Source organism: Triticum dicoccoides, chromosome 1A (genome assembly GCF_002162155.2).
Source record: "Triticum dicoccoides isolate Atlit2015 ecotype Zavitan chromosome 1A, WEW_v2.0, whole genome shotgun sequence".
Lineage (NCBI taxonomy): Eukaryota > Viridiplantae > Streptophyta > Magnoliopsida > Poales > Poaceae > Triticum > Triticum dicoccoides.
This window is the reverse complement of record NC_041380.1, coordinates 305,851,563-305,859,486: the sequence shown is the minus strand read 5'-3', so window position 1 is coordinate 305,859,486 and position 7,924 is coordinate 305,851,563. Positions and strand designations below refer to the sequence as shown.

Genomic DNA, 7,924 nt, shown 5'->3' with positions numbered 1-7,924 from the left:
GGGGCGGTTGGATGTTCACTATGTTAGGGACGTGTGGTAGACGAACTGACTGCATATTCGGATCCGTCTCATCGTTCTGAGCAACTTTAACGTACAAAGTAATTTCATCTGAGTTACGGTTTATTTTTTATTAATTTACTAAGTTTTAATCATTTTCTGAAATCATTTTAATAAAAAACAAAATAGCAATTGCTAAGTGTACACACTATGGGCTAGCCATAGTGGATGACAGGTGGGTCTAGAGGGCCCAGTTGACCTAGTCAACTGTCAACTAAGTTGACCATTGACTGGTCAAAGCTGTCAAGTGGGGTCCTATGTCATAGATTAGGCTAAATTTTTAATGGAATTTTAGCATTTTAATTTAACTGTGGGTTCCATGCGTCATAGGGTTATCTAGTTTAAACATTTTTTACTTAGTTATTTTATAAGAAAAGAGGGCCCAATGGTCAGTGGGGTTAAGGGGTGGTTTAGTGGCTAACCTAACCTAAATTAGGCCTAATTAATATGATATTAGCCCTTATCTATTTCTAATAATAAAGTACGGATTGACTCCATGAATTCACCGTCACAATACGCTTCTTCCGTCACAATACACTTCTTCCTGTGGATTTACGCTTTCAGCTTTTTTCACCTATATCATTTCTACATCCGAGGTGGTACGGAAAACGATTTGTACGACTGTCCACGAATCACTACAAAGGCCTGAGCCTGCACATAAGCCGACACACATCCCAGTGGGCCTATGTTGGAACGTGTACAACTCAAATTGGTCATCAAACTAGATCGAGTCTGGATGATTGATCCACCGATCACCAGCAGCTGCACCCGTGGTAATAAATAAATCTAAGAAAACTGCAGCAGTCGTTCGTTTGTGCCAACTGCGTCACCGAGCGCGTCGTGTTCTTCTACTCCGCCGACGGCGCCAGGCTCTTCTTCGAGTGTGACGGCGCCGTGCACGGGGTTAGCGCGCTCGCGAGCCTCCACCTATGTGCCCCGCTTTGCGACGCCTGTGACGCCGAACGCGCCGCTCTCTGCTGCCAAATCGGCGCCCACCGGGCCATGCTCTGCGCCGGCCGCCGTGCGCTGCTGGACCGCGACGGTGGAGCCTCCCCCGTGGATGCTTACACCAGCGGTTATGCGCCCGCCGAGATCGTCTGCATCCTCTCCGTCGACGCGCCGTCGTCGCATGAGGACTTCGATGTCTGGCTCGCCGACAACCTCCCCCAAATCCTACACGAGGTTCAGGTATAACACCTACTTGGGTAAATTTCTAAATTGCACTTCTTTTTTGCAACTGTATATGCAATTGAAGGAGACTCTTCTTGATGATCTTGCGTGCCAAATCTTACATGGACAGTTTGATTGTGTGATCCAGCGACAAAATTCATTGAGTAGTGCTGCTATATATCAGTCAAGGGAATGGTATAGAGAAGAGAGGATGATGATAATACAAAGTGGGTGAGATAGTATGAGTGATTAGTGAAGGGGCATAGGCTTGGTACTACACCATCGTACAAACAAGGAAGTGGTTAGTGTGCTATCTTTGATGTAAAAGAGGAAGATTTCTTTCCTGACTCATCTAATGGTGGATCGATGATTTAAGAAGCATATTCAGTTCATCTTTCAATTTTTTGGTGCCAAGCTTGATCTTTATCCAACTGACTGACTGACTAAAAGTACCTTCTAATCACTATTGAACGCATATATTAGTTAGTTTGACTGTATACACCACATAAAGAGAAAAAAAATGAATTCTAAAAAAGTTAGGCATAGATACTACAGAACCAGTGGACCCTCAAGAAACAAAAGGCACACCTGAAGGATTTTTTCTTAAGAAATGTATTAATTTGACTATTTGAGTATGCAAAATGTGCAATTTCAATCTTTCCTTTTCAAGGAGAACAGGGGACTGCTTCATACTCAATACGGATGGAGGCTAATTATTGATCTTCCAAGTTAAAAATCTGAAAATAACTTCATTTAGTAATGGATATATGGTCAAGAAAGGATGCCTTTCCTTAAAGATACAGAACAAAATCATGTTCGTGTATGTCCGGCTGACAGATGAATCAATCTCGTTTTAAGTTTCAAACCAGCAACCTTTGTGTACGTACATGTGTTATCAAGGATGCACGGATCCATTGGCCTGCGTACCACACATCCCCTCACTAATTCTATCAGTGTCATTCTTAACAAGGTAAGTATGATTGCCTAATCTCTGATTTTCTTAATTGATCTTTGGTCCTTGATCCCTAATGTCGTTATATTTTATTGATTTTATAAATGATCTCAAACAGGAACATACCATTTTTTAGGCTACAGTTCCTATAACTTGCCTTGTCAATTTAATAAAATTACATGTGTGATGGAGGTTGTAACTTATTACGGTTTACTTTGTCAAAATTCTTCAAACCCTATGCCGATCCTCACTATCTTTGAAACAATCTGATTTCTGTGTCATTGCTAAACATATGTTTGGTGTGCTGGATTTTCTGATGTAAGAGGAAGCTATTCGACAATCCTGCTCAAGTTGGTATAGATTAGATCGATTTTATTCAGTAAATATTTATGCTTGATAGATGAAAGCCTCCCTCTTCTGCCCTTCTTTTCTCCATCCTCTGTAGGTCGCGAGCACATGTGAATCGTTGTCGTCAAGAGCATGCTTGTGACATCATTACTATACGTGATGCAGCGCAAAAGGACGTTGTCAGGAGGTACAAACACATGTAGTCATTTCCTATTATTTTCCTTGCCCGTTTTCGCCGTCATATACACAGTATCTCCCACTGTAACACACAGCCAAATTTGTATTATTGAAAGTTTTAATCATCCTTGCTGCAGTTAAGTGTTCAAGCGCAATCTCTAGCCAAGTTCCCTTTGTTGTTGTGTTGAATTTTGGGGAAAGGCGGCCAAGCAGCTCGTGGCATCTGTGTCGCGCCTGCTCCGCCGCTACCTTGACTCGCCGACAACGTCGCCCGTTGGGCTGCAGGGGTGCAAGACGACCGTGGGGCCCATTGCATGGGTGCTGAGTATGCTTGATTTCCATGTCGGAGACGAAGGCCCTAGAGCTTGGTGGCTTATGTGTGATGTTTTTTTCCTCCCATTGCAACACATCGATTGATTTATTCATGCATCCGTCGATTTACTCTGAATTGTTTTCAGTCGTCAAACATTAACTGGATTGACTCGTGGATATGCATTGTGACAAGTCGTGTGAGATGAAGGTGGTGAACCATCTCAATATGAAGCCAAGTATGGTGGATTTGCCATGGATGATGGTAGACCGGTAAGGTTTAAAGTTTGAATTGTCAAATTTTGTGTCACCAAGCTCCTGGACGGTCAAACCTATAAAGTTCAGTTAAGATTCAGACTACATATGGATTCCTTTTTGTTGCCGACAATGCTATAATCACGCTAACTATGTGCATGGAGTGTACTAGAGATGATGCAAAAATTGCTTGCAGATAGGCGGCTGGGTGCATGAATAATTGTCAAGGTGGCCGAAGCTAGCGCTATTTTTGTTGGACTGAAGGAATTGTATAAGGTATTTCGAGGCTCCCTGGTGGTGGAGATCGACTACGCAGTGGGGAAATGAGCTAGGGGTTGATTTTGTAAGCAGATCATTGTCCTACTCAATTATTGTTGATATTAAATCTGCCGAAGCTCCCAGAGACCTTATGGTTGCGGATGGTGTCGCGGACCAATTACATGCTCTGCTCTGGAAGGAAAATGATGCAGCCTTGACGTCGGCCTAAGTCTTGATGTAATCCTCAAAAGAGATATTGCTTGCAGATTGGTTATATAGAAACATGCATGTTGTAGGTCTGTTAATTTTAGTTTTGGAATACTAAGATCTGTTCAGATGCTTTCCTTACTCTTAGGGCTAAAAAATTCACAAGATAGTGACTGAATTACGTTGGTTTTACTCAACTTGCTGCTACTTGATTAGTACTCAATCAACATTTTTTTTTGAGAAAAGTACTCAATCAAGATGAGGGTGACCATGATAACTGGTGTTGAGTATAGGTACATGGACTGAATTTTCCATTGTGCCAAAACTAACACATCAGAATCTTTCAATTTGCTGCTACCATATTTCAAAGTAAGAACACGATGATGCACAGGAATCTTATTATGTAGGCATATGTAATCTCAGTATTTTACTCTGTATAAACTATGATAGGAGTAGGCCCACATAAATGTGTATCCAGTTTTGCCTTCTACTGATCTATGACAAAGGGGATGTGCTGGACTAACTGGCCATTCCTATTGAAACAAAGGAGTGGAACTGACAATTTTTCAAACAATAGAGGTTGTCTTTCATATGGATTTTATTATTAGATACTTGCAGATGTGTTTCGCTTCCTTAGATCATGTTTGATTCTTAAAAATTTAGATGTTTCATGTAACCATCAATTATGCAACTAGCAGTCCCTGTACATTCTTTTTTATCTGCTCTAAAAAAAAATATTTCGGTTTATAAGCATCATACATTTTAGTCTATAAGTAAGATTATAAGTTGATCCAGTGTCATACACAATTCAGTTGAACATGTTTGTTCTACCGGTTTTAGGCAACAATTCACGTGCATACATTCATGTGCATACGAAGTTTGATTCCATGTGAAGTCAATGATTGATTTTTTATTGAATTCTTTAAGTTCGATTGGTGAAGCTACATTCAGCAAAGAAGATATGTTTATATGTGGGAATTAATTTTCGCAGGGAATATCCATCCATCCATGCACAAGACTGACAATATCATTCTTTAACAATGTGCACTTGGCCTCTACTCTGTCGTGCGTAGAGATAAGGCTGGGACATCTATTGTTTTTTGTACAATCTTACACTGTAAAATAATTTTTGGTACCAAACATGTTAACAAGGGCGCAAGTTTTTTCATACATAATTTCAGAAGTACTCCATCCGTTTGTAAATATGTGACATTTTGGTAGTCTACATAGGGAGTACTATAAAAAAAATTGGCTGATTTCCCTAATAAGTAAATAATGGCTAAAGTTTTTTGGAACATTTATTTCTGAGCTATGGAGGATAAACAAATATTATTCATGGTATATTGTAATGATTTACCGGTAAAACGTTACATGATAAAAATATTGCACCACTACAATATCTATGCCACTAGCCTGATATTCGCACCAAGCATTCTTCCGTTGCAACGCACGGGCATTTTTGCTAGTAAAAGGGCCCGTGCGTTGCAACAGGAGAAAAAATCATCACATTTGATTTGATTTATTATAACCAAAAATTAATTATTTCATCCCTTAGCATTCAACTTCTAACCATGACTCTCGGTATACACTTCTAGTATTAGGTTTTCAATAATAAAAGAAATTCAACCATGACAAATGTGCACCTGTTAGTTGCGAAAAATACTGTTGGTACCAAATTCTTCAACATATATTGAAAATAAGTATACTTGTACAGCTTCTACATTCTTGAAAGATGAACGGATTGGTTGTTTCAAATAGAAGATCTCTGAAAACTTATGGACCAAACTAAATATGAATGTAGGAAATAAGATACACAAATTAGATTATGCTAGGTAGAACTTATTTTCATGACCAAAATGAATGTACCTTGTTTATCGTGTTGCTTCAGAGTAACTCGCATACATAAGCAAAGTTAGCACAGAACCAATAGAAATAAGATAACCACTACAAAGTTCAATCAGACCTTTCACATTACAAAACAATTTGCCCCTTCCTTTTGGTTCGCTTTTCTTTATAGTTTTTCTTACTATTTGGCATTCTATGACCATCTAGATAGTATTTTCAGATAATTTTGTTGTCCCTGCTACTAAAGTTCAGTTCTAAACACGTTTAACTCCATGTACTATGCTTCTACGCAAAAAAAATGTACTGCTACCCTGAAGCAATTGAAGCGAGACCCTTCCCTCATGCAATCCAACTGGTTCAGTTGGAACCGACATTCTCGTAGATATTGAGGTGCTTGTCGTGACTTCATCAGTTTCAAAACCTACCGGTTTAATCTCTTGGTGCTTATAGAGGCATGATATGCGTGTGTACTTTTATACGGACGAGTGTATGTATGTGTTTGTCAGCGTCAGCGTCTATGCTGTGTCTTTAAAAAAATCCACTTACACTTTTGCATGCATTAACTTAATGTGCTCGTGCGTTGCAATGAGAATAAAAAACGTCTACTCACATGTTGCCACTTTTCATGTTCGCCATCACCGACGATTTTCATGTTCACCACCTCCGTTCATGATGGTATGATTCTCAGTGTCCTCAATTTTTTTATTAGCTGAAAGAGTGGTGATGGATCCAAGTCGTATTATTTCTATAATTTTTTTAATTCGAAAGCGAGTTTTTACTATCTTAATTTTAGGAGAATGTTAGTTGTTTGGTTTACAAGATTATATTGCTTCTTGTTGTACTATTTTTTGAACAGAATACAGATGCAAGCGCTCATACATATGCTTATACACTCATCTCTATAAACATACACATGCACACCTACCCCTATGAGCATCTTGAGATTTATGAAGTCACCGTAGCCATCTCGTCTTCAATGGGAACGTCTCTCCCACTAAAAACGCATCGTCGGAAATCCTGAAATAAATCTAGAAATAACGCCAGCATCAGCATTTAAACTCTCGTGAGCTGGAAATACCACTGTCCCTCTAACCATCCAACCATTCATCTGAACACAAACATTTCATGTAGACAACATATATGCTCTTTGTCCAAACCAGATAGTACAAAAATTGCATGCACATATCTTCCCGTGCCAATTCTCAATAAGAAAACTTTTCTATGTTTCCCGTCAGTAAACTTCTCCGCCGGCCTGTAAACAATAAACACACACTCATTCATTAATTAATCGGAGATTGAGCGGCCGACACGTACACAGCCCCATCACATGTGCGCCTCGCTTTTCTGGCATTCTCATCCACATGTTGTTGCTTCAGGAAGGCGACGCAGGTCTTGCTCCAGTAGTCCGACCTGCTGGTGAATCCTCTAACCCCGCCCCCCTTCTGTTCGGTTCGCCATGCACACCTACCCCTATGAGCATCTTGAGATTTATGAAGTCACCGTAGCCGTCTCGTCTTCAATGGGAACGTCTCTCCCACTAAAAACGCATCGCAGGAAATTCTGAAATAAATCTAGAAATAACGCCAACATCAGCATTTAAACCCTCGTGAGCTGGAAATACCACTGTCCCTCTAACCATCCAACCATTCATCTGAACACAAACATTTCATGTAGACAACATATATGCTCTTTGTCCAAACCAGATAGTACAAAAACTGCATGCACATATCTTCCCGTGCCAATTCTCAATAAGAAAACTTTTCTATGTTTCCCGTCAGTAAACTTCTCCGCCGGCCTGTAAACAATAAACACACACTCATTCATTAATTAAATCGGAGATTGAGCGGCCGCCAGTACACAGCCCCATCACATGTGCGCCTCGCTTTTCTGGCATTCTCATCCACATGTTGTTGCTTCAGGAAGGCGACGCAGGTCTTGCTCCAGTAGTCTGACCTGCTGGTGAATCCTCTAACCCCGCCCCCTTCTGTTCGGTTCGCCATCGAGCGTGTTCCCGCTGCGCCTCGGGGTCGTCCGCCGGCGACGGCCCCATCGAGACCTCCACCTCTGCCACATCAGCTCGCGGCCGACCGGCTTGCTTCCGTGCTCAAGCTCGCCCTCGTATGCTCCAGTAGTCCGACCTGCTGGTGAATCCTCTAGCCGCGCCCCCCTTCTGTTCGGTTCATCATCGAGCGTGTTCCCGCTGCGCCTCGGGGTCGTTCGTCGGCGACGGCCCCATCGAGACCTCCATTGCTTCCGCGCTCAAGCTCGCCCTCGTACGGTCCTCCGCTATGTTCTTCCTTCCTTCGCCCTTCCTACTTTCCGTTTTCTTGAGAAGATAATTCTTTT

The 7,924-nt window shown here is 41.2% G+C and overlaps 1 long non-coding RNA gene across 4 annotated transcripts; it reads left to right on the top strand.

Annotated features, from left to right (window-relative positions):
* The first annotated feature begins 800 nt into the window (after positions 1–800).
* LOC119269957 lies at positions 801–4,917 on the top strand. Of its 4 annotated transcripts, none has more exons than XR_005133855.1 (4): positions 801–1,245; positions 1,358–2,714; positions 2,842–3,286; positions 3,465–3,930. It is a non-coding gene; the product is annotated as an uncharacterized LOC119269957 (long non-coding RNA). The 4 variants fall into 4 exon arrangements; XR_005133853.1 differs by lacking the exon at positions 801–1,245 and adding an exon at positions 4,725–4,917 and having other exon boundaries at positions 1,252–2,714; positions 3,465–3,763; XR_005133862.1 differs by lacking the exon at positions 801–1,245 and having other exon boundaries at positions 1,252–2,714; positions 2,842–3,081; positions 3,163–3,286.
* The last annotated feature ends 3,007 nt before the right edge of the window (positions 4,918–7,924 follow it).